General features: G+C 41.7%; 1 protein-coding gene and 1 non-coding gene across 2 annotated transcripts in view; one reads left to right on the top strand and one right to left on the bottom strand.

The window, feature by feature from the left end:
• The window catches only part of PASD1 (PAS domain containing repressor 1), a 118,621-nt gene extending 95,020 nt beyond the window's left edge, over positions 1-23,601 (bottom strand). The window contains exon 1 of the mRNA XM_089536347.1: positions 23,584-23,601. The gene's annotated coding sequence lies outside the window, so the exon portion shown is untranslated. The remainder of the gene's footprint in view (positions 1-23,583) is intronic.
• LOC149308712 (U6 spliceosomal RNA) lies at positions 20,919-21,022 on the top strand. The gene has a single exon (XR_016282240.1). It is a non-coding gene; the product is annotated as a U6 spliceosomal RNA (small nuclear RNA).
• Positions 23,602-27,811: the final 4,210 nt, after the last annotated feature.

The following is a 27,811-nucleotide window of genomic DNA, read 5'->3' as shown; positions in this document are numbered from 1 at the left end:
TCAAGTTGCTAGAACTTAGGCATGGTGAGATAAGCTTGAAAAAAACCCACGGGCCACCTCAAAGAAATGACCAAATAAATAGGTGCTTGATCTACATGGACAGGAGCAATATTTGACTGAAGAGATGGAAAAGAAGGTAGGGAGAGAGGGCTGCACGACCTCAGACCACAGGAGGGAGAATTCATTCCATGAAATCAGAAAATTGGCACAGCAGGGGAAGAACTGGCCTAGAACAACCGTGTTTTAGTTTTCTATTTTCAGAGATCTATGTTTGTTTGCTTGATTGTTTTTAACACGGGAAACACTGAAAACTGACATCCTTTACATGTAAACTCAAGAGGCACAGATTATAGTAACCCTCACATTCTTCTCTGTCTTATGCTCCAAGCCTACATTTCCATAAGCTGGCCAGGAGATGAGTTTCAATGCTCTACATAGTTTTATCATTTATTTCTTTATTAGATTTATATCCTGCCTTTCTTCCAAAATAGTTCTCAGTGCCATGTTCCATGAAAGATATTATGCAAAGTTATAGAAATCTATCCTATTTACGTAATTTATCCTGGTTGCAGAATTTGGGTTTTCTTGGTGCAGAATTATTTTCTTTTGCTTATTAACTGCTTATTCAGACTAACCTAATGACTATGTTGATAATGTTTTATCTCACTCAGAGCTTAGAAAAGGTATTTGTTCTGGACTACAATGCTCAGAATCCTCAATCCAGCCTGGCCTGTCTTGAAGATTCTGGGAAATGTAGTCCAAGAGAGGTAAGCTTTTAAAACTCTGATCATTACATTTGTCTTCAACCAGCCTAGGGCCATTGAGATGAACTGCCAGAGTTATTCAGTACAGTACAGTACAAAAGTATTGAAACACTGATTTTTAATAAAAGCTACAAGTAGTCTGCTTCTTTCTTTCTTTTTCTACTCAGAGCCATGCCTTTTGGTTACCTTGAGACTGAGAGATGTGTCTACAAGCATCTTCTGACTCAGGATGAGATGTCAGGTCATCACCTTCCCTACTGAAAAGCCTGTTTGTTCTTAGATACAAAAATGCAGCCTCTGGGTAGGAAAGCCGTTGAACCACAGCTACCGTTGAATGTTGGTTTGATAGAGGTTTCTTAGTTAGAAAAGTAGCAATAGGAAAGCTTTAAGTGGGTATATTAAAAAGGGAGGGGGATAACCAGAAAGTATGGGTCTAAATCCACTCATTTGAGATGCGGTGCTGGAGAAGACTTCTGCAGGTATAGTGAACAGTTAAAAAGACAAACAAATGGGTACAAGAACAAATCATTACAGTTTGTTTTCCATTCTGGGCTCTGAAAGTAGGACCAATCAGTACAAGGATGTTAACCCCACAATTCATCCTTCCCATCAAGCAATCCTCTTTTATTAAGATTTGTTATGTGTGGCTTTTAGTGCTATTTTTATTTGTCCTGAGGTTTTAAGAAGCCTTTTATAAGCTGCCTTGGACATCCATTGTTCTAGAAAAATTAAATATGATTTTACAATAAATGTGTGTTTTTTTCCTTTGCCTTTTCCTTAGTCTTGAGACCACTTGTCTGCCAAGATAACATCTAATCTGGATTTCAGTCAACGGCTGAGGCACTGATCTCTCTTCTCTAAATAAAAGCCAAATGTTTAAGGTAACATTCCTAAATACGTTGGAGGCAGAAGGAAGATCAGGATGTACTCAGTGGCAGCTGGCGGCTCCAATGTCAGTTTGATGATGAATCTGTTTTAGGTTCTAGTTCAAACTTTAAAGAATCATGATACCCAAACTATGGCAAGAACCTTGGATTACTCCTTTGTGTTCAAACCTGGAATAGATTAATTGCTGAACTAACATGGGAGCCACCACCCACCTCTAGACCTATATGTCTCTATTTAATTTGACTAGAGCAGTCCTACTCAAAGCAATGGTCTCTGTGCCTGTGCCATTCCCTGAGTCATTGACTTCTGGTCCATCTCGAGTTTCCATGAAAGAAAAAAGCCAGTGTAGCTCAGAGAGCCAGTGTGGTGTAGTGCTTTGAATGTTGGACTATGTGACTCTGGAGAACAGGTTTCAAATTCCCAATCAGCCATTCTTTGAGAGTTGCACTAGGACTCTGGAGACCAGAGTTCGATTCCCCACTCGGCCATGAAACCCACTGGGTGACGTTGGGCAAGTCACACTCTCTCAGCCTCAGGAAGGCAAAGGCAAATACCCCTCTGAGCAAATCTTGCCAAGAAACCCCCCTGATAGGTTTGCCTTGGAGTTGCCATAAGTCAGAAATGATTTGAAGGCACACAACAACAACCAATGGACACAAAATAATATCCCCACATTGCATAGCCTAACAAGCACTGCAGTAGGCCACCAAAGTTATTGCCTTCAAGTAGGTTTAGGATTGCAACACTAAAACACTTCCCTGCTATCACGCTAAACTAAGCTACACAGCTGAAAAAGAGCGTGCAAGAGGAAACCAGTATTATTATTTTTTAGTGTGAAAGAAGGTGAGAACATGGTTCTTGGTAGTGATGCTAAATTCTTGAGCTGAGCATGTGCTCAGAGACACACATACACCCCAATCCTTCATTCTCAGTGTATGCCTGCCACTAGATTGTCCCAGACTTGAGTTGGGGGACCATGACACTGTAGTATGGCATACACACACATACACATGTTTGTAATTGTTACAGATGTAATGCCTGCCTATACTTCTACAGTTGCAGCTTCACCTCATCCTCATTTACTGCCCTGGACTTCAAAAACTCTGTGTGTTCGGAGCTGTTTATTGGCACTCCAAGCAAGAACAAAAACAAATTTCATCTCAGTGTGATTCAGCCTGAACATTTTTTGTTCTTTTTGGGGAGAAAAGAAAATGAAAAAGAATTGCTTTTAATCAAGAAGTTTGTTATTAAATGAAAGCATACCAAACCTGCGGATATTAAAGCCCTGTTCAAAGCTTAGTCATGAAAATCATTATGAGCACAGATTAAAATTACTATACTTGATGAACTTATTACGCTGATCACAAAACACATTCTTCAATGCATAGCAAACAAGAAGAGTTTCCTCATTATATTTAGCCCAAGGTGAATGAGATCCTTCCATTGCCTAAAACTAATTGTGTTTCTTTTGGCCTCAAATCTGTTTTCCTAATTTAGCAAGTAATAATTGCTTCTCTCTCTCTCTCTCTCTCTCTGGAAGTAATTTACATGCAAGCCATCAAAGTAATTAAACATGAATCCATTACAGGTACCATTTACAATGCAGTTTATATAGTTAACATACTGTTTGAATAGCATTAACACAGAGAGAAAGATAGACGATTCAAATTTAACGTTTTCACCTAATACCACCTAGGTATGAGGAAACACAAAAAGTTCATTTCACGGTTAAAATATGTTCATATTCCTATACGATACACATAAATTATCCATACCTTCCAGTGGTCAGAGCTGACTATCTGCAATTACTTAACCAGAATTTTAACCATGGTTAGCCTAAAACACTATTTGCAAACCAGCACCTAACTACAAGTATAGCCTGGCTTAGAGGCAGCTAAATATGACAGGAGACATATTTCTAACCAGAGCAAGTTCTAAACTTGAAAGCAGGAGGAGGCACTCTCACTTATCTAACCATAGCTACAGTTTCCAAGGGGGTTGGTTGGTTGTGTTAGTTTATGGTACTAAAAACATCAAATAGTCCTGCAACACTGCAAAATCTAACTGGTTTTTGTATGATATGGGCTTTAGTCCCCAATAGTTCATGGCAAACTAAGCTTTCCTACCTTCAAGATGCTCCTAGACTAAATTGCACAAATGAAGTGCAATTATTCTCCTGCACAATTGTGTATGGTGCCATCTTCCCCCAACCTCCACCCCAGAAGGGGTCTTCAAATGACTGGAGCATCATCCTCTAGGCATTTTGGGCCCAAGGGAAGGCATGCGGTGGAAGCATCCAGCTACAATTCTGCAGCTGAGAAAAGTGAATGGATTTCATCCTCATATATCTCCAGTAAAGCGATATCATCTCTCTTCTCTCAGATGCAATATTGTAGCCACTCTCCCCCAGCCACAAAATGATAGTCATACATCCTCTGGACCTTTGACCTTCCCCTGCTTTCAGGGGAAGGGGAGCATTGCACAAGACATTATATGCCTTCTTTTGCAGTGTCTCCCAGAAGACATACACTTGTTTACACCAATATGACTGGCTGTCAGACTATAGCCCAGCTATCAAGCAGTGTCTTATATGCATTGACTATTCCTTCTCCTTCCAGCCCTTTCCTGCAGTTTAGCCACAATCACATAACAAACCAACCCCACAAAGCCTGAACTTACAGGAGCTCAGCAGAGCAGTTGAGGATAGAAGGTCTTAGAGATGTCTTATCCACATGGCCTCCATGAGCTGAGGTCAACTCAAAGCAAATTCAAGTACCAGTAATACACAATGCAGACTATACTGTGCTACACTGTGTCACAAAAAATGATTATCCACCTGACCACTGAAGGTGGTGGTGATGATGATGTTCATATACTTGACTAGAAACCTGCCTTTCAAGAATTTCAAGATACATACAGAAAGTGAATGAATGGGTTTCATCCTCTGTTAGTACGCACCCTGGTTGCACCTACCTGGACAAATAATGGAGTTTGACACCACTTCAAGTGCTGTAGCTCCATCCTATGGAATCCCAGAATTTGTAGTTTTATAAGGTCTTTAGTCTTCTCTGCCAAAGAATGTTGGTGTCTCACCAAAGATTTCCTATACCTTGATCAAACGTTGATGAGAATGGAGACTGCAGTCAAGAAATCAGAAAAAAAGTAGGAATGGGAAGGGCAGCTATGAAAGAACTTGAAAAGATCCTAAAGTGCAAAGTTATAACACTGAACACCAAAGTTAGAATCATCCATGCCACTGTGTATTTCCCATCACCCTAACCATGTCCACATGTGAGAGTTGGACAGTGAAGAAGGCAGACAGAAAGAAAATAAATTCATTTGAGATGTGGTGCTGGAGAAGAGTGCTGAGGATACCATGGATGGCCAAGAAGACAAACAAATGGATCCTAGAACAGATGAAATCTGAACTCTCCCTGGAAACCAGCATGACTAAACTGAGGCTCTTATACTTTGGCTGCATCATCAGAAAGCATGAAGCATTGGAAAAGACAATAATGCTAGGAAAGGTCGAACGCAACAAAAAGAGAGGAAGACCATACGCCAAATGGGTAGACTGTATCAAGGAGGTCACAGGTATAAATTTACAGGACCTAAACAGAGCAATGGAGGATAGGTGGTCTTGGAGATGTCTCATCCACAGGGTTGCCATGAGTCTGGATCAACTCAAAGGGAGTTAACAATAGATGCTCCCCTTGTTAACCTTTGTCCTATGCTACAGCGTGATATATACTTCTCAAGGCTTTCAAAAGTTAGAAGATATGCACACCTCCTAATAATTCAAACAACACCCACCTAAGAATTAAGGGTCACAATAAAACAAAAACCTAACCGTGCATAGATCCCATACATTTCAGTTGAACTCTCTTGGCCAGCAGCTGTTGTTACGCCTTTTGTTGTGCCTTATAAACATACAACTTGTACATTTCCATTTTCTCATAAAGTTTCTCCTCATGGCAAAATCAACAAGAACATTTTTGCATGTGAGCAAAGTCTTATCAGGTATAATGCCCCATCATAGAGAGGCACTTGATGTGTGAGAACAGGCATCTCCAATGCAAACAGTAGGATACTTTTACAACACAACGGGGTCCTGTAAATTCAGGCATGACCTTGTGATGAAATGATCCTATTTTTTATTATGTTTTGTGATATGAAACATTCTACCCAGGCTTGGCATCCTTAAACCTCAATAGACCCATTGTTGACACTTTCCCAGAGGTTGAGAAATGTAACTTTTCATACTACAGTTCCTAGAACATCACAGCCAATATGGGTAATTTTTTCCAGGCTCTGCATTTCAGCTAATCTTTCCAAAAAGCATTTGGATCAAGGGGCTGCCATTTAAATTTCCTGCAATGCTTCAGTGCATTGTTGGAGGATCTTATGTACTTGTTGATCTTGACTCAGAAAACTAAGCCACAGTGTGAAAAAAGAGAGCTTTATTTGGAAAACTAAAGTAGTTCACAACATGGTGCTGTTGTTAGGACTAAAACAATTTCATTTACACAGTATATTAAAAGCATAAAACAATTCAAATCTTTCTGCATATTCAAACCCCATTCACATACTCAAACCACTACACCATTTGACTTCTCCAAAGAGTAGTAGAAAAGCTTTCCTTTTGTTTCAAGCAGGTTTGGTGGTAGGCAAGGGTTCAATAATCAGACTTTAGAAAGGTACTTTTGAAAGTAATAATTACAATAGTAAAACTGTCCATATTAAGTTCATTGACATTATTGTTGCAGGTCTTTTTAAAAAAGTAGTTATTTACTTGCTGCCACTTTCTCATTATTCATAAGTAAATAAAACACATTTTTTGTCAGTTGCATTTGGAGAAATAATGTACTAAGTAAGCTGCAAGCCTGAGATGTGAGTCACATCTCAATAGTGAAACTTTACAGGCCTATAACTATTAAAGTAACTAAAATAGTTACCATTACACCACCAAATGAGTAGTGTTAGCCCTTCTGACATTACAACTGAAATGCAAATAGCAGCTCTTCCGCACTGCAGAAATAAAGCCATTTGATGTCACTTTAACTGTCATGGCAAATCCTGAAAAAACCTGGGATTTGTAGTTTGATGTGGCATCTGGTCTGTCATTGGTACTTTGCCAAACTACAAACCCTAGGATTCTGTAGGATAGAATCATGGCAGTGAAAGTGGTTTCAAACTGTTTTATTTCTGCAGTGTGTGGACACACCCTTGGTTTTAGCTGCTGGAGAAAGGTTTTAATAACCAACAACCCATTTTTTCGTACCTATTTACTAACCAATTTCTTTTCTGCATATACCTGGGAAAGGGCTTCTCCTGTGATTTACCAAGATGGAGGCACGTTTAAGGTCATACGAAAACAATGGCATGGTTTGCTCCTCTATATCTCCTTTGGCCTAACAGAGCTTCACGTTTCTCCATTTTCCCCTTTAACACAGAACTGAAGGTCTCTTGGAGCAACTTGACCTGGAGTGAAGCAATGAGAATCTTGCAGAGTCACCCTTTTTTAAAACTTCAAATACCTGTAAACTCTGATGTCCTTAAATAAATATAGTTTTCTTTTTTATTACTGGAATCTGTGCCTGAGGTATGTTCATGCTCAGCTCTATTTTTGTTATTGCTACACTCGTACTATGGAGGAGTCTGGGTTGTCCTTGACTGGAAAACAGGAGGATCTGTTATAAGGGGGTTTAGATATTGCATAAACACTGGACTTTCTGGTCTTTCAAAAATAATAACAAAAAATAATAGTTTTTTTTTATTTTGCCCTTAAAAAGAAGAAGACATTTCTCAAATACTTGTATCATACAGCAAATCCCTAAGGCATCACAATTATATCCGTGTGTTTGCCCAGAGTATCATGAAGAAGACGGGCCAAGCTTGTTTTCTGCTCCAGAGACCAGGGTCTAATTCGCACTGCAGCAATAAAGCAATTTTACACCGCTTTAACTGACATGGCTCTATGCTATGGAGTTCTGGGATTTATAGTTTTGCAAGATTATTTAGTCTTCCCTGCCAGAGAGCTCTGGTGCATCACAGGACTACAAATCCAAGGAGTCTGTAGGATGGCAGTTAAAGTGGTGTTGAACTGCATTATTTCTATGGTGTTGATGCACCCCAAGTGAGAACTGGTTGACCCATGGGCCTCATGTGGCCTTTTGGGGTTCTGTTTGGCCCTTGGGACTCCAGAAATCCAAAAAAGGGATGAGTTTTTAAGCATGGATCTAAGTGACCTTAGATCCATGCCAAAAAAGTAACCCCCCAAAATTAGGTTTTTGTCCCCAAACATTGTGGACAGATAGGGCCCTTCCAAGATGCTTCAGATCACCTCACCTGAAAACAACCTTTATTTTTAAAGACAACCTAAAGTGACAAGATGTTGTTTCTGGACTTACAATGGGTGCAAAAATGGCACCCACAATAAGATTTTGCAGCCCTCCAGAACTGGAGGAATAAAAAATAGTGGCAAGCTCCCCTTTTAGGCTCGAAAGCGTGTCCAACCCTGCTTTAAGCTATTTCCACAAATCAAGAGAAAAGTCAGGGAAGAGTGGGATTCAAAAGCAAATTTTTTTACAAGAGTGGAGGAGTGAACAAGGCACCTGATTTCTGCAATCCTAACACCTTGAAACTTGTGAAACAGGGTATAAAAGAAGTTATATTTTACAACAGCAATGGCTTTAAAAACCAAACCTATTTGCATTTCAAGTTGCTCCAGCGAAACACACTTGACAAACAAATGATCTCACACATCCATAAAAGAGGTAGCTGTGAATTTCATTAACCACCATTAAAAAGAAAAAGAAAGACTGGAATTGTGCCTTTGAAAATATAGGAATTTTAACTTGATGTGTTTTTTTTTTAAATGACAGCTTAAATGGCTTTTTAATAGCTGTTGTTTCTGTGTTTTCTCTTCCCAGGTCACAAAGCTGGGCTGCAGCTTCCCAACGGGTGACTCTCTTCTAGCAGAAGAAATTCATCCAGATATTTTAAATAAACCTTCTCCGGCCATTCATAGGCAAGAAGGAAAAAAATAAAACACTTTTGAGACTTGGGAGATTAAATCCTTTTGTGTCAGGCAAAAGGCAGCCTCCAAAAAGGGAACTTTGGCGGTGTGTTGTGCAATGGCTTGGCCCAGATTTATGAAATAGTTCACAGAAGATCAATTTGACCTGGAATTGGTGCTTCGTTTTTCTAGAAAGGGCCACCCTTGAGGTACATGAGCAAAGAAAAGGCTTTAGGCTAAATCGCACAACTGGATTATTTAGCCCAGAATTGTCTGCTCTTGTCAGAGACAGCATAGTGCAGTGGTTTGAAAGCTGGACTACGACTCTGGAGAACAGGGTTCGAATCCTGCACTCAGCCGTAGAAAAACTTGGGCAAGGCACACTGTTTCAACCTTAGGGAAGGCAAAGGCAAACCCTCTCTGAACAAAACTTGCCAAGGAAACCCTGCAGTAGTGCCACCTAAGTGTTGCTGTAAGTCGGAAACAACTCGAAGGTACACAACAACAACAATTGTCTACTTTTGATTGGCACATTGGCATACACACCCTTAGACCTATAAATTCCCATCCACCCGCATCTGACCTATTGACAGATTTAAATCCTTTTATTCTGAGCAAGATTAGACTCACTGGCTCAATGGGATTTATCTATGTATTGACTCACCATTCAACAATTGCTTTAATATTTTTAAATTGTGTTTTGTATTTTGTAACAAGGCCTTGAAAGGCGGTGGAAAAGAATATTATTATTATTATTATTATTATTATTATTATTATTATTCCATTTGGGACTAGATAGATAGATAGTATGCAGAGAGGTCTTGTAGCACCTTTGAGACTAACCGAAAATAAGAAGTTGGCAGCATGAGTTTTCCTAGACTTCAGTAGAGGAAGCTCATGCTGCCAACTTCTTTCTTTCAGTTAGTCTCAAAGGTGCTACAAGACCTCTCTACCTACTGATCCTACAGACTAACACAGCTATATCTTTAGTTTGCCATAGCACAATGCTATGGGATTCTGGGATTTGTAGTTTTGTGAGATAGTTACCCTTCTGAGTCAGAGAGCTCTGGCACCACAACAAACTACAAATCCCAGGATTCCATGAGATGGCACCTTGACCATTAAAGTGGGGTGAAACTGCTTTAATTTTGCAGTGTGGCAGCAGCCGGGAAGTGTGTGTTGGATCCTTCAAATGAGCTGAATGTTTGAATTCTCCTTGGAGACATGACAATGGAGATTGTCAGTGGCTGCATCCACACTGCAGAAATAATCCAGTTTTACACCACTTGAACTGTCATAGCGCCATGCTATGGGATTCTGGGAATTATAGTTGGTTGTGGCACCAGAGCTTTGCATAGCATGACGCAATGGCAGTTCAAGTGGTGTCAAACTGGATTATTTCTGCAGTGTGGATATAGCCGGTGTGAGTACTGGGGCGTCAAAGTGTACCGTTGCCCCACTAGGTGGACAACATGATCGCCAGAGGTGAAATGCAATGCCTCTACCATTCTGTCTCCATTTTGTGCTGGACTGGAGAAGGGGACCCATCTTGCCTTTCGCTAGCCAAGTGTCATCATTGGACTCCGGCCCGGCTTTGAGAGAGCTCCATGCAGTAAGAAAGGGAAATCTTTTTCGAGATGGAAATCAGTTAGAAGCAAAACCTAGCCCACAATCACTGCTCAGAGTGGCACAAGATGGAGCAAGGCTGTGCATTTCCGATTGCGTTCTAGAAACCCTCTGTTTCATATAACCCAGTAACACACAAGGGCGCATTTGATCGACTGATAATAAGTCCAGGTGTAGAGCAGCATTCAGGTGGCTGTAACCATGAGTAACATTAACAAGAGCAGAAAATATGTAGGTCAGGAAGGCAAGTGTGTGCACACCTCTCAGAGTGACCTACATCATTTGCCACTTTGCTATTTTGGCAGTGAGAGGAGGTAGCCATCTAGCTATGGTAAACACAATCACACTGTCAGAGTACTTATGCCAGAAAGAGAAATAGTTTTAACTATCTTTAGGAGATGCTAGCACCTCTAATCATGCCTCTAAATCATGGATGGCAGCAGATGCCTTGAGCTCTTTCCTGCTAGTCACAGATCACAACTTTTAAAACAAAACCAAAATACTTTTGTATCATAGATTGTTGTACAGCTGGCTCTCCATATCTATGGATTTTTTAAAAAATCCATGGATTCTAGTATCCATGGTTTTATAATACTTGTTGCTGCATGCTGTCGTTTCCAGTTTATGGCGACCCCAAGGCAACCTATCACAGGGTTTTCTTGGCAAGTTTCTTCAGAAGGGATTTGCCATCGCCATCCTCTGAGGCTGAGATATAAATTGCAAAAAGCAAACCTTGATTTTGGCATTTTATATAAGGGACACCATTTGACTGAACCATTGTATTTATTAGGACTTGAGCATCCACAGATTTTGATATCCATGAGGGACCTGGAACCAAACTCCAGCAGATACCAAGGTCCTCTGTAACTTTACATAAACTTTAAAATCTAAACCTCCTTTGGGCCCATCCAGGAGAAAGGATGTAAATTAATATAAATCAATCCATAGGGAGAGGCCGGATATAAATACATTATTATTATTATTATTATTATTATTATTATTATTATTATTACAACCACCTGTAAACACAGAGTTTGGAAATGTCAGTTACCAACAATACTCCCGATTCATTTATTTTTTGCAACAATTAAGGCATAGCAAAATTACAAGTATAACTTCACACCTGTAACTATTTTTGTTACTTTTATAGTTAGAGGAGTGACGATGCATTCCTGATTTGTATGTGTTGTGTATCTCAGGCCAATAGCTTACAGTAATTTCCCTCCCCTAAAAAAGTAACAGAAGATACATATTTCAGTGTTTCAATATTTCAGAAGACACATATTTCAATGCGTGTTTATTAGCATGTGTACTTGTCTCAATCCGGATCGCTGCTAAAGTCCAGGAAATGTGACCCAGGTGTAAATCAAAACAGCACTTGAGACTCAGAAGCATTTATGTGTGTGTTGCGGAAAGATGCGCTGTCCCACTCTAAAGATTACAGCGGAGCAAAGAGAAACTCCAGGGTTTTGTAATGAGCTGCTAGGGAGATCTAATAGGAAATATTCCTTAATTAAGCCCATGGGAATCAAGAAAGGAAAAAAGAAAAGCCCACAACTCCCCTGGGAGACTGAAATTTCACGAAGATTGGGAATCATCTATTCCACATAATGGGTTACTAGTAACTAATTCCATTTTTGCAAGAACTAGAGGATAACCAAGTTGTCTTATGACAATAATGTCACAAAAGATGTCATCAGTCATTTTTATGTACAGTGGACCCTTGTTATACGCTATGGTTTGGTTCCAAGTTCCCCCGTAGATAACAAAATCTGTGGATGCTCATTAAATATAATGACATAGCAAAATGGTGTCCCTTATAAAAATTGGAAAATCAAGGTTTGATATTTGAAATTTATACCTTTTTTTGGAATATTTTCATTTGAACCCATGTATAAAAAATCCATGCATAAGAAGGGCAAACTGTACTGTTAAATATTCTGAGTTACTTTTCGGGTTTCACAGTTATGTGGCCTCTTCTACTTGGGTATGTTTTATAACACAGGGGAGGCAAAGAAGACAGTTTAAAGCAGGGGTAGGCAACCTTTTTGAGCCGGGGGCCAGGTTGCTGTCCCTCAGACAACTGGGGGGGGCCGAAGCCGAAGGGTGGAGCTTCCACCCTCCAGGGGCGGAGCCACATGCCGGGGTGGAGCTTCCACCCTCCAGGGGCGGAGCCACACACTGGGGGTGGAGCTTCCACCGAAGCATCATCATCATCACCACCGCCACTATCATTGTTACAGCAGACCTTTGTTACAGCCCTTTGGAAAGTCACACTGTCTCACCTTCATAAATAATAAAAATATTGAAATAAAAAAAAAAGTGTTATATATTTTTTAAAATTAATGGAAAAAACCCAAGGCAGACCTGAAATGACTCACCTTTCCACCTCCTCCCCCTCTTTCTCCTCCTCCTCCTCCTCCTCCTCTTTCTCATTGAGAGGGCATTTTGCAGAAAGAACACCCAGGGCAAGTAGTAATAATAATAATACTAATAAAGTTACAAGCAAGGAAATTACTAAAATGCAATTGAAAATAAACTGCAGCAAGCATGCACACAGTTTCAACCCAGAGAAGCCACAGGGTGCTGAGAGGGCATTTTGCACAAAGAACACCCAGCTAACCCCCTCCCCCAAGGAACAAACCTCTTGGCCTCGCTGCGGCTCTGGCTCCCTTTCTCCCTGGCTCTGCACTCCTTCTGCCTCTCCTCCTTTCCTTGCTCTTAGGGAGGAGGAGGAAGAGGGTGGAGGGTGAGGTGGAGCCTGCTGCAGGCCCACTGCAGCCCCTGGAGCCCTGTTGGAATGCTCCAGGGGCTACACCGGGCCTACTAGATGGGCGCCGCCATTTTGTTTTTCAAAATGACGGCCAAAGTCTCGCGTGACCTTTGCTTCTGAGGTCACGCGAGACTTCGGCCGCCATTTTGAAAAACAAAATGGCGGCCATAGCAGCGCAAAAACAGGGGAAATTGGCGGCAATCGGCGGCAGGACTGCACAGGGGCTGACAGGAAGGCCTTGGCGGGCCGGATCCAGCCCGTGGGCCGCAGGTTGCAGACCCCTGCTCCTGAGGGTTCCCATATATCCAAATCTGAATCTGCAAAGGGGTAGTTAGTTTTAAAGTTGCCGCTAAATTACTCCCTTCCTCCCTTTCCCTTTTTAGTCTACATATAGAGGTTTACTCATTGCAACCCCAATACGGGATCTTGGGCTGCATCTGTCCTGCAGAAAAAATGCAGTTTGACACAGCTTTAACTGCCATAGCTCGAGGCTAAGGAACCCTGGGACTTGTAGTTGGTTGTGGCACCACAGCTCTTTGACAGGGATGGCTAAATGTATCACAAAAGTACAAATCCCAGAATTCCATAGCATTGAACCATGGTAGCTAAAGTGGCATCAAATACCTGCAGTGCAGATGCAACCATCATCATTTTTCTTATGCCGAACATGCCTGTCCCTCCTTTCATACGGAATTTCCCCAGTTTCCATGTCCTGCCTCTTTCAGGGATGGATGGGTACTGAGGCTGGGATACCCCAGAGGGGATCAATATTCTGCTGCCAACACTGTGCTTGGGCAATGGTATACAACTGCACACTTCCATTACAAAGGTTGTACTCCCTATTGTTCTGAAATCCATGACACAGTGATCTTTAATTACATTATAGCTAAGGCAGAGAAGTCAGCATTAGCCTCTGGAAGATTGCAGCTCACTGTCAACTGGGTGGGTTTTAAATGCTCTTGCAAGATGGTCACAGATTCTTTTCATGAAATCAGGTGAAATCTTGTGAGGTCAGCAGGATTCCTACCCTGGGGCATGCATGTTCATATCAGTTTCCTAATGCTTCCTTAGGCGAGGGGCAATTGTGTTTTATTCATATCTTAAGTGGGGTTTTATTTTCTTGTTTATGGACTCTTCCAAACTGATCTAAAGAACTGTGAGTTCTTGCATCACCACCTCCACCATCATTCCATTCCATTTCACTGTCATCATCATCATCATCATCATCATCATCATCATCATCATCATTCCAGATCCTAACTGTGCCCCAATGTAGGAACTGTGTCAGCTTACAAAATAGAAGAAATTTTAGCCAAAGCTGTACAGTGGTAGAAAAATCTGTTGCTCCCTTTATTATTATTATTATTATTATTATTATTACTACTACTACTTGCCCTCGGTGTTCTTTCTGCAAAATGCCCTCTCACCAACTTGTGGCTTTTCTGGGTTGACACAATGTGCTTGCTTGCTGCAGTTTATTTTCAATTGCATTTTAGTAATTTCCTTGCTTGTAACTTTATTAGTATTATTATTATTACTACTTGCCCTGGGTGTTCTTTCTGCAAAATGCCCTCTCAATGAGAAAGAGGAGGAGGAGGAGGAGGAGGAGGAGGAGGAGGAGAAAGAGGGGGAGGAGGTGGAAAGGTGAGTCATTTCAGGCCTGCCTTGGGTTTTTTCCATTAATTTTTAAAAATATATAACACTTATTTTTGTTTTTTTATTTCAATATTTTTATTATTGCTTTTTATTTCATTTCATTATTTTTATTATTTATGAAGGTGAGACAGTGTGACTTTCCAAAGTGCTGTAACAAAGGTCTGCTGTAACAATGATAGTGGCGGTGGTGATGATGATGATGATGATGCTTCGGTGGAAGCTCCACCCCCAGTTTGGCTCTGCCCCTGGAGGGTGGAAGCTCCACCCTGGCATGTGGCTCCGCCCTGGAAGGTGGAAGCTCCACACACACACCCGGCTTCGGCCCCCCAGTTGTCTGAGGGACAGCAACCTGGCCCCCGACTCAAAAAGGTTGCCTACCCCTGCTCAGGAGGGATCTGTCATTTCTTGGATTGTATCCAGACACTGGGATGAGCCATTTCTAAACATGCCATCAAGAGTGGAGACCTAAATATATGTTTACTGGCTGTTATTTAGATTTGTCTTTACATTTTTAAATGGTTATATGTATTTTTTTAAAAAGAGAGAGAAATCTGATCATAGACTAGTGACTTTAAAAAGCCACGTAGAACCCTATTAGACACTGACATTTCCTGATTGAAAATGAGTTGATCAGTGAAATGCAAGATAAGTCTGTGTTCATAAAGATCAACATTTTTAACTGACAGAGAGGCAGCAAACATTTACACAGCAGATATCCATGGTGCCAGTGGAAACTCTCTACCAGGCCTAACAGCAGATTTAAGGAAGAGGAACTGTGGAGGTGATGGTTTTAAAAAATGCCTTCCTCACATGATGGTGCTGATCCAGGTTGCCTTTCCAAGGCTGCTGTTGTTAAAATGCATGGGAGAGACAAAAAAAATTAATGCACATTTAACGTCACACAAGTTTTGGCCCCGAGGGTAAAGGTGCACCTTTTGCTACGAAGGAACATTCCAAAGACAGTACCAGAGGAAGGGAAGCTTTCTGTAATTTTTATATAACTGTATAACTGTATTAAATCCCTTCAGAGAAATGCTCACTGCCTACGCTGCAGGGGCCAGAGCTTATACGATGGACAGTTATTCAACATGTTTAGAGTAGGTTATACCAAGAAAAGAAAAGAAAAGAAAAGAAAAGAAAAGGTGCAAGTGCTTGCTACAAAAGAAAAAGAAAGAAAGAAAGAAAGAAAGAAAGAAAGAAAGAAAGATGTTAAGTTGCCCTGTTGTATTTGGAAGATGCATGAAAAATAAGAAGTCAAACCAAACGTATTGTCCCTCATCTTCCCATACAAAAATATTGATGGAGTATAAATGTAATACAGTAATTCCCTGAACAAATCTTGTCTAGAAAACCCCATGAAAGGGGTCACCAAAAGTCAGAAATGACTTGAAGGCACACAATACACACACACACACACACACACACACACACACAATGATCAATTAACTTGTTTATCTGAGTTATTTCCAAGAATTTTTGTTTTTTCTCCACATTCAAAGCTTATTATATATGTATATATGTATGTATATGTATATACCTCTGCCTCCAACCTAGTGCCCTCCATCTTGGTGCACCAGAGCTCTCATTGTCTTATTCCGTGATGGGAGCTGTTGGTCAAACTTTCTGGAAAGCACTTGTTTGGAAAGCTATGCTTTAAATCTATGTAAACAAATCCAGAACTTGCATCCAGCTTATAAACAGCACATCTAGCTGCTTGTTACCTTGCCTCTTGTAGGGAAGCACACAGTTGTAGGGATCAGTTAGGGCAAAATCTAATTCTTTTCCAGCTCAAGCATTAGTGTATTGCTTACAGCAGACGTATGGCTACAACCCAGCACAGAAAGTCTGGTCCTTCTGGTATTTTGGACTTCAGCACCCAGAATTCCTGACTGTTGTCCAAGCTGTCCAGGGCTTCTGGGAGATAAAGGACCTAAGTTTGGGAACTACTGCAATAGAGAAAGCAGGGTGCCTCTGTGACAAGGCACCTGGTGGCTTCCATGTGAGAGGTGAAATGAATCCACTGGGGGAAGGGGTTAGCATGAGCTGTCCAATGGGCTAAACCCAATCCTCAAAATACCTCCAGCACGCTGGACAGTTCTATTAACGTTTGGAAGCCACAATTCAGAGTACAGTGGGCCTTTCACATTCATTAAGGTTAGGCACAGAGGACCTGCATGAAAGTAGAAAACCCACAAATCAAAAAACACTAACTTTTTTAACTGACAGCACATCTTTCTAGGAATCTCTAAGTCCTCCAGCACAGCTCTGTGGTTAACATCTGCCAGAAGTTGACCACAGAATCACAACAGAGAACCTACAAATGCCTAGAGAAGCGTTTTTCATTGTAATCTCTAGGTCCTCTATGGTCAACTTCCAGCAGAGTTGCACTGGAGGACCTAGAGATTCCTAAAGAGAACATATAAATCAAATCCAAAAATAATCAAATCCGCAAAAGTCAGTGATGCAAATTGGAGGGCAAAGTGTAGATCCATCATGTCCTCTAAATAGGCCCAAAACCTCAGATAGCTCCTTTAAGATTGGATTAAAACCTGGAATGATTTTCCCAGCCCACTGACATGGGAACCTTGGCTGGCTTGCAAGCTACGTATTTAACATGTAGTGGCTAGTTTTGCCCTCATTTGTGACTGTAAACACTTGAGCACACGCTGTCAATGTTATCCCATCTTAATGGGAAATGAGCAGACAGTCCTAATTGCAAGGGAACAAACCTGTGCTGTCTTGCTGGCAAGAATATCTAGGGTGCCCTGCTGGAGTTCCAAGAAGGTTATTTCCCTCTTTTTCATTTCTTCTAGTTCTAAGGCAGAAAACATACATAATTTACATTTGAAAGTACATCATGTCCTTTTTCATTTAACGCTCACTTCTGCCTGAAGTCATGCAATTGCGCAGCCTAAAAGGAAAACATATAAAAGTCAAAACAACACAACTTGGAGTTACAGCACCCTGTAGAAAGTTACTTAAGGTGTATAATATCTATGGCAGCCCCTTGATAGTTCTTGAACACATAATTGTTCAGTCCTAGTTACAGATTGCATTTGGGAGATAATTAGGTACGGCGAATGCACCAGGCGGCGGAAAACATTGGGTTGAAAAGAATAATCCAGAGCCATATTCCTTAACCCAGTTTTAAAGCAACCAATTGCATAATGTTGTTGTTTTTAAAGCTCCTGCTCTCAAAAGGGAAAGCTGAAACATTGAAAGAACGAAAGAAAAAAAGCAACACGGCACACTTTGATGGCACATAAGGATTCCTTCCAAAACTAGATTCCAACAACTTTCAAAATATCAAGGCAAACTCAGTGGATTTTGAAGCTGGCCAACCTTTCATGCTGAAGATGGATGCATTTAGAGAACCAGGACATATAATCATAGAATCGTAGAGTTGGAAGAGACCACAAGGGCCATCCAGTCCAACCCCTGCCATGCAGGAAATTTAAATCAAAGCATCCCTGACAGATGTCCATCCAGCCTCTGTTTGAAGACCTCTAAGGAAGGAGATTCCATCACACCCCAAGGGAGTTTGGTCCACTGTCGAACAGCCCTTACTGTCAGGAAGTTCCTCCTAATGTTGAGGTGGAATCTCTTTATGTATATTTTATTTTATTATATTTGTATGCCACCTTTCTCACAGAAGAGACCCAAGGTGGAGAGAGTGTGACTTCCCAAGGTCATCCAGTAGGTTTCCAGTGGCTGAGCAGGGATTAAAACCCTGTTCTCCAGAGTTGTAGTCCAATGTTCAAACCACTACACCATGCTGGCATTAAACGGATTTAATCTTGTTAAACCCATTGTGGATATAAGCGAAAACAAGTAACAAGAACAAAGGTTGCAATAGATTTTATTGCAGGGCCTCCCATTGAGATGGGACTGCAATGCCCTTTGTTCCCAGGAATCATGGCCAACAGTCAGATGAGAGTTGCAATCCAACAACATCAGAAAATTCCAGCAGTCCACCATCTGTTTTAGTGAGGTAAGCTAATGTGAAACCATCTGAAACCATGGCCATCTGCAGAAATTTTAGATAAGCATTGGAGGAAGAACAGTCATTTAAATCTTCTGTTGCTTTTGTTGTTGTATGACTTTAAGTTGTTTCCAACTTATGGCAACCCTAAGGCTATCCAAACCTATCATGGTATTTTCTTGGCAAGATTCTTCAGGGTTTGCCATTGCCATTTGAGGCTGAGAGAGTATGACTTGCCCAAGGCTCCCCAGTGAGTTTCCATGGCTTATGGAGATTCAAAGCTAGGTCTCCAGAACCATAGTCCAATGCTCCAACCACGCACGTTGGCTCCCAATTAAATACGGCCCCATTAAATTTAAATTTAGTAGTGATATTCTTATCACTACTGCCTCTTCTGACTTTGGAGAGCCAGGCAGGGATTCCCTCTGCATTTACTGGGCCAACATGGCATAGTAGTTTGTTGAACTGCAACTCTGGAGACCAGAGTTAATTTCCCAGTCATGAAACCCACTGGGCAAGTCACACTCTCTCAGCCTTAGCCCATGGCAAACCTCCTCTGAACAAATCTTGCCAAGAAACCCCCACGATTGATTCGCCTTGGGGCCGCTCTAAGTCAGAAACAACTGGAAGGCACACAACACAAAAGGAAAGGGCAGGTTCCACCAGACAGTGCCTGGATTTCCTTTCCTTTCCCTCTCCTCCTTTTTCTCAACACTACTGTCTCCACTGCAGGCAAGGAGGATGGTTAGACCCATTTCAGCCCGGCAGATCAGAGCAGTAAGTGAAAACAGGATCAAGGGAGGGGAAGAGGAGGACTCCCTGGCAAACAGTCAGAACTTGTTGTTCCTGACCCAGTAACCTACTTTCCAGACCCACGTAACTAACTGCAAAACCACCTCCAGCTCTTCGACTGAGAGGAGGAGGAGGAGGAGGAGGGATTGCACCTCCTGGTCACGCTTCTCAAGGCAGAGCCTGGCAGGCCACAGTCCAACACTGCGGTGGGGAGAAACCTAAGAGCATGCCATCATCACTGACTTCACTCCTTTTGGACCACAAAAAGCCAAAGGAGGCTTCCAGACTGAAGTCATGCCAAATGACTGTCTGGCTTGGGCAGAGGGCCTCACAACTCCTGCAAAGTTTTATTGCTGGACTAGGACTCTGGAGTTTTTGTTGTTGTGTGCCTTCAAGTTATTTCCAACTTATGGTAACCCTAAGGCAAACCTTCATAGGGTTTTATTGGCTCAATTTGTTTAGAGGTTTGCTGTTGCCTTCCCTGAAGGCTGAGACAGTGTGACTTGCCCAAGTTTCCAGAGTCACAGTACAACACTCAAACCGCTATGGCACACTGGCTCTAAGAGACTAGGGTTCTCATCTATCTAAACCCACTATGTAAATCCTGGCTCATCTATATAAACCCATTGGGCGATCTTAGGCAAGTCACACTCTCCTAGCCTCAGAGGTTGGTAATAGCAACCCCCCCCCCCCCCAGGAAACCTGTAATACATCAGAAATGACTCGAAGGCACACAACCAGCACCATACCTCAATGATCAGCACTCTGAGCTTGGAAAAGTCACATTTGGGTGACAACCATTCCCAGACGCCTTCTGCTATCAGAGTCAGTTAAAGCAGAAGGGACTGGAAACACCATCATCAATGAGCACACTGCCTGTGAGAGTCTGGGAGTTGTAGTCCCAAAAAGAAGTTTTCCCAACTAAGCTCTGCTAAAAAAGGCCCAGTGTGAAATCGCCAGATGGGAATCTTGTCCTTCTTGGAAATGCCAAGGATCAAACCTGGGAGCTTTTCTGTGCAAAGCATAAGCCTGGGGAAGTTCCTTTCTTAGGCTACAGTTCCCAGAACCTCCCAGCCAAATCTTAACTAGGAATTGTAACTGGTACTGCAGAAGATGAGAACCAGCTCTGTGTGGCGGTATGAGTGCCGAAATATAACTCTGGAGACCAAGGTTCAAACCCCCACTCAGCCAAGGAAACCCACTGGGTGACCTTGGGCAAGTCACACTCTCTCAGCCTCAGAGGAAGGCAATGGAAGACCACTTCTGAAACAAATCTGGCCAAGAAAAGCACACAACAATGACAACAACAATTGGGCCTTAGACCAATGACTTATTGCTTCCTTGCAAATCCAATATATATGGGGGAAAGTGCTCTCCTATCTTGAAACCCCCATCAAAATAAATTAGACATTCTATAAAGTACTTGCTCCAGCAGCTCATATGCCAAAATGGGAGCAATACAGAGATTGGGATGGCCCTGGCATGAGGATGAAACACATATTCATGAAGTGCTCCATGTTTTATAGAGCCAGTGTAGTGTATGGTTTGGTGCTGAACTCTGGAAGACTAGGGTTCAAATCCTCACTCAGCATTGGAAACTCATTGAGCGAGTCACATTCTCTCAGTCTCAGACAAATGTAATGGTAAGCTTTTCCTGAACAAATTTTCTCCATTTTTTGGCCAATTGTACTGGGACTTATGAAAGCCAGGGTTTGAGCATTAGACTCTGGAGACCAAGGTTTGATTCCCAATTCAACCATCAAACCTACCGGGTGACCTTGGGCAAGTCACATGCTCTCAGCCTCAGGGGAAGGCAATGGCAAATCTCTTCTGAAGAAATCTTGCCAAGAAAAAGATAAGTCCCAGTGCAACGCTCAAACCACTACACCACATTTGCTAATAGTAGAAGCAGCAGACAATTCCTTTGAAACCATTGTTTCCATAATAATGTGAGTTTATCCTCCAACCTGCCTATCATTGCAATTGCTATTTTAAAAAATGAAAAGATAAGGCTATCACAGATTGCCTGCATCACTTGTCTGTTTTGGTCTTTTATCATGGAAACCATCGCTCCAAAACAAAAGTTAGTCCTTGGTTAACTTCCTTTTCTCTTATGAAAAGCAAACATCTGCAATCATATTGTAGTGGCTATAGAAGGACAAATAAAATTGAATGAAAATTTTCAATGACTCATTCAATAAGATGGAAGTATGGAGCTTTCCCCCCTCTTCATGGCTGCCTATACAGCATGCACCACCATATCCTATAATTTTTTAGAGGTTTGGATCTGGGCATGATCATGAAAGGAATCAGAATAACAGCAGCTAAATATAGATTTATTTATTTTAAAAAGGGATAAGTTTCAAATGCTGCAGCTACAGCGATTTTCTATAGCACACTGGCTTTATTGCACCATCCCTGCTTGCTTAGCTGTGCATTTTCATTTTTCCGTGGTCTAAGATGAAGTCTTTGCTTTCAAGGCTTGTCAAAGCAAAGGCAAACTATCATGTACAAAATAATTGTTCGATGATCAAAAGCGGCAAGAGTTGCAATGCCGGCTTTGTCTTTAGCTCGCCATTTTTGTCCAGCTGTGATGGAGACAGCTCAAAACATAATTAAAAACTGACAAACTGAGATCCCAGGAAACAGCATATGGAAGACTGCATGATGCAGAAGAGGGGAAGACTTGCTCTGAACCCAGTTCTTCTTCTTACAATTGCTTCTGTTGTAAAAGGCAGCCTCCCCCCAAAAGAGGAAACCTTCCTTTTCAGCAAGGAAACCCTTGGTTTGAATCTTTGCTCTCCAATTAATTTACTTTGTGGCCTGGGGTGTGCCACCATGCCACCCTGGAGAAACTCAGAATTATTCATGCCCAAATCATTCCAAGGTTTTTTTTTTAAAAAAATGGGTTTCCTGTAAGAGGAATATTAAACTAGCAAAGACTTTTATGCCATTTTTTTGCTGGAATTTGAACATCCTGAAGTAATGTGAAGGGATGTTTTTCCAGAGGGAAAAACAGATGGGGGTTTGCTCTGAAAGAAGCTTGTTTTCTCTGCAGAAAATGAGTTTCTTGCTCACAGCACAGATTGGGGGAAAACTTTTTTCCTGTTCAAAAACTGTTTGTTGGTGTGCTCAAAAATGTGCTTGATCAAAGTAATTCCTATATAGCATTTCAGGATATTTGAATATGAGAATACCGTGCAGAAATATTCAGGCCAAAATACCCTAAAGGCACCAGATCCTGTCTGATCTTGGAAGCTAAGCAGGGTCAGCCTTGGTTAGTACTTGTATAGGAGACCACCAGCGAATAACAGGTGCTATATTTCAGGGGAAGGAACTGGCAAAACCACCTCTGAGTATTCCTTGCCTACGAAAACCCTGTGAAATCCATGAGGTCGCCATAAGTCAACAGGTGACTTGAAGGCACCAATAGAAACTACTGTAATTATTGAAATCATTGAAGGTTTTCATCCCTAATTTCACAGGCTAAGCAGGATCTCACCTGGATGATACATGGATGGGAGACCACTAGGAAATACCAGGGATCCCCAAGAAGGGCTAGGAAACAATCCCCCCTGGAAGCCTGGAGAGTTGTTGCTGCCAGTCAGAGCCACTAGTTATAGCTAGTGTCCTGTGCCAGGGATGGGCATCATGCAGCCTTCCATATGCTATTGTACTGCAAGTCCCAGCATTCCTTCTCATTGGCTAGGGCTGCTGGGTGTTGCAGTCAACATCACCTGGAGGGCCACTTGATTCTACCCCATTCTATGACATACTCTTTCAATTTCAGTTCTGTCACTCTATCTGAAATATACAATTTATTCTTGTGAGCCTTCAAGACATTTCTGACTTAAGTGCTCCTAAGTCAAACATGTCACGGGGTTTTCTTGGCAAGATTTGTTCAGAGAGGGTTTGCCTTTCTTTCTCTGTGGCCGAGAAAGTCTGACCTGCTCAAAATCAACCAGTAGGTTTCCATGGATGAGCGGGGATTCAAACCCTGGTCTCTAGATTCATAATCCAGTACTCAAACCGCTATGCTGCTTTTATTCTCTGCAATATGCAATACCTACGGTAACATCCTTACCTCTGCTGAGGTTGTTTTCTCTTTCATTTTGACTCAACCCAACATCAGTACTTTGGTTTTTGTCTTTTGAATTATTGTGGTTTTTCGGGGCAGGCACGCACTTGCACAGGAACGGTATTGGGTGGGGTTGATATTGGATGAAAGATGCAATATGGCAAGTAATGTTATTTTACTTGCTGTTTGGATGAAGCTTGCTAGTCCCTCAAAAGAGGTCTTCAAAGCTCAGATGAATCAGTCTTCATTTTGATCTGTGCAGAGGAAATGATGCGGTGGGTGCAGGGGACGACATTAAAAATACCAAATCAGTAGCCAGGCTCAGTGTAAACATGTCCTTTGGAGTATTGTTCAAACAAGCTTGGTAACAATTGTAGGTGTGTTAATTCCTGTAGCCACAGACATGTGCCAAGAACTGGTGAGTCAATAAAATGTGCCACAGTCATTGACAAAAATGTAAAACTGGGTTGGCTTTGAAAATACTTGCACTAGAGATGCCAGGTTTCCAAACAGCAATAAGGGACAGTCAATATTCATGACATACTGAGTTGACAATTGTTGTCGCTGCTGTGTGCCTTCAAATCATTCTATGGTGATGCTAAGGTGTCCTTATCATAATACTCAAACCATTACACCACACTGACTCTTGGTTGACAATTACCATGTAGCTACTAACAGGTTTGTGCTCTACCTAAATATCATATGAAAGTATGGGTTTCAGTTACTTAGCCATGCATTTCACTATAAAATTTACATCGTTTCCACATTCACAAAATACAAACCAATTGGACTACAACAGGGACACTAGATAAAATATAGGCTTGTAACCCAACATCACCATTTTTTCCCTTCTTCCTGTATGAATTTTCAACATCTTTTCCACGATGAAGAATTTCAAAAGCTTGCATTTCATGTTTTGTGCATTTTGGCTGGCCAATAAGGGTACCCCTCTTTTTGGATGTTGGACTTGGTTTTATTAAACCACTGTTAAGATTGTGATGCAACACTTAAACTGTGGTTAACTGAAAATGGAAAGAAATGTTTGAAAACTTTTCTATCGGTCTATCCCAGGTGAGGGCAGTACAATACACTGAGGATTGCTTAAGGGTAGGCAACTTTATGGGACCTGGGGACCATTTTTCATCCCCACAAACCCCCTACAGACTACACTGTCACATTTGGATAAACTGGAAGTTATTTAGTGTCACTTCCAGGTTGCATTTTGGATGACTTCCCACTGTTTGGAGGAAAGCAGAAGATGGAGAAAACTGGATTTCTGCTCTTCCAGAGAATATGAGGATATAATCTGCACTAGAAATAATGCAGTTTGACACCGCTTTAACTGGTTTCATCCTATGGAAACCTGGGATTTGTAGTTTGTTGTGGCACCAGAGCATACTGACAGAGAAGACTAAACATCACACAAAACTACAAACCCCAGAATGCCATAGCATTAAGCCATGACATTTAAAGCGGTGTCAAACTGCATTGTTTCTGCAGTGTGGCAGAAGCCTAGGACACAAACCATTGGAGTCAAATCATAAGGAAAACAGATTCCACCTAAGTATTAAGAAGAAATCCTGACAGTGAAAGCTGATGGGCCATGGAATAGATTGCCTTGTGGAGTCTGGTTGGATGGCCATCTCTTGGAAGTGTTTTAGTTGTGCATTCCTGCATAGCAGAGAGTTGCACTAGATGGCCCTTGTGACCAATTCTACATCAGTGCTTCCCAAAATTTGGGCTTCAGCTCCTAGAATTCGTGACAGTTGGACAAGCTGCTTGGGGCTTCTGGGAGCTGAAGTCCAAAACACCTAAAGACCCAAACCTTGGAAACCACTGTTAGAAGTATTAGGCCATTTACCCACAGAAATTCCACAATGGCTACTGGAAATCTACACCAACTTTTAGGCATCAAAAAGGCTAAACTGGGAATGGGTTTTCATGGCAATTTAGGATGGGATGGAGTTCTCTTTAAGCTCCTGTTTGGCTGGTGAATGAAAGTCTGACTTCATACCTCAGACTATTTGAAGCTGCTGCTACTGTCTGGAGGGGAAAAAGGCAGAGACAGGAGTGGGTGGGAAGCAGAATGAAAACCACTGCATACACTTCGAAGACATATCTTAGCAATCCTGGACCGGAGGGGAGATGCAAAAACCATCAGATTGTTTTACTTTGAGATGAAAAGACTAAAAGTGCCCTAAGGCTTAAATTTCTGCAGACCTCCACATTTTAAAAAATGTTTTGCATATGGTTCTGATAATCCCTCCCCCCCCATCCCTCCCCCAGCTGTGTCATTTTAGCGCATATTAGTGGCTTCCTGGCTAATGAGTCATTGCCATTTAGTTAAATCATCAATGGCCATAAAATTGGAAAGGATTCTCCTATTTTACAGCAGATTTATTTGTTTTAAAACGTGGCTAGGAATTACGTATTTGCTGTAGTTTCCTCCAGAGTGCCTTGTATTATATATTCCAGGGAATAATTGCAAACATGGGAATATAACAGCCCTGTTAGTTCAGACTAAAGGCCTATTTAAAACATTCTGCTCTGGTCCTGCAGTTTAGGCAATGGTGCTAGAGCCCTCTAGCAGAGAATTCTAACCCCCTTGCCAAACTACAAATCCCAGGTTGCCACAGAATGGCAATTCAAGCCTTATCAAACCACTGTATAGTGTAGAAACAGTCTTTAAGAATCTTACTCTGTGATGCCCTGTGTTGATTCTTTGGCCACTGAAGCATCCATGGCGGGTACCTGTCATGTACCTGGCATCTACATGTCCCTGTCCATTAACCAAAGTATTACCCCTTTCCTCACAAGTAACTTTTTCTCTGCAACAGCCACAATGCAAGTGCCCAGCAAGCGTTTCCAGGGAGGGAATGTCACTGACAAATACAACAGATGCCACCCACACTTTGCTTCCTTCAGATAAGACACGCGAGTTTAGACTATAAATGCCTAGAAGCAATAAGACTAAAAATAATAATAAATCAGCATTATGACATTATTGACTGGTATTGGTATTGTCCCCCTCTTCCATAGCTCAGCCATCAGCCATTTCCCAAAAGGAGGAGTTGCACCTGATATTTACAAATCCCTGCAAGGCATCAGGCGCCAACTTCCAGCAAAGCGGAGAGGGAGAATCCGGAAAGCTCTTCTTACCTTGAAAACTGGACGTGGGAAAACGTCAACAGCCTCCTGCCAGAGAACTAACAAGAGGTTTTCTTCCTCATCATCATCTTTCTTCTTTTTTCCTTGTCTTTTGCCTTATTACTCATAGTGGGAGTTATATAACTGGCACCGTTTTCTGTAGGCAGCGAGTGCCTATCAATTGCCACTTCGGCAACCAGAGAAGATGCTCCCACCCCGCTGCCCTAGGCTGGCACATATATATTACAAGCACCCCACTGTAATAAGATGATGGGGGGAAATAAATGGGGTGGACAGGTCCAGGTAAATTGTTTTAATATGAACAGTGGTGATAGTGAAGGAGAAGGTGGAAGTGGGGGAGACACACAATAGGGAATGCATTTCAAAAGGTTTCCACAATTGATGTGGAGACACACACCACTCTCTCAACAGCATGCTGCCCAGTAGTTTGATAATGTTCTTTCAGCTACAAAATAAACAACCTGGCCTAGATTTCCTCGCACAGCTTGGGCGATGACCATTCATGCAAATGGAAGAAAATGGAGCTGTTGGCTTTTAATGCCGGAAAATGCCTCCTACACAAGATATGATGGTTTTGCTTCCCATCAAGTTAAGAGTCACCAAGCTAGTAGGTTTGTTTTGTATTGTCTTTTTCCCTTTTTCTTTTGAGCATCGTGTTGTCATCAGAAAGGAGTACCTAGTTCTGATTCCAGATACTGGTGCATTTTAAGTGATTTCTTCTCTATTATTTCTTTACTTGTATTTGTCACACATTTTCTCCCTGCTGAACTCATGGGATAATTTGTGGCTTTCTTCCTCTTCCTCCATGAATGCTCACAAAAACTTTGTGCAGTAGGTGAGGCTGGCTCAAAGTTCTGGGAGTTTCATGGCTCACAGTGAGGACTGGAACTGGGCTCTCCCAAGGCCCAGTCTAACTACATCTGCATCTACACTGCAGAATTAATGCAGTTTGATACCACTTTAACTGCCATGGCTCAATGCTGTGGAATGTTGGGATTTGTAGTTTTGTGAGTTAGCTTTCTCTATCAGCTTGCTTTGATGCCACAACAAACTACAAACCTAAAGA

This window comes from Sceloporus occidentalis, unplaced genomic scaffold, assembly GCF_023333645.1.
Source record: "Sceloporus occidentalis isolate IW3139 unplaced genomic scaffold, rSceOcc1.0.p SCAF_8, whole genome shotgun sequence".
NCBI lineage: Eukaryota > Metazoa > Chordata > Lepidosauria > Squamata > Phrynosomatidae > Sceloporus > Sceloporus occidentalis.
This window is presented reverse-complemented; position numbering and strand designations above follow the sequence as displayed.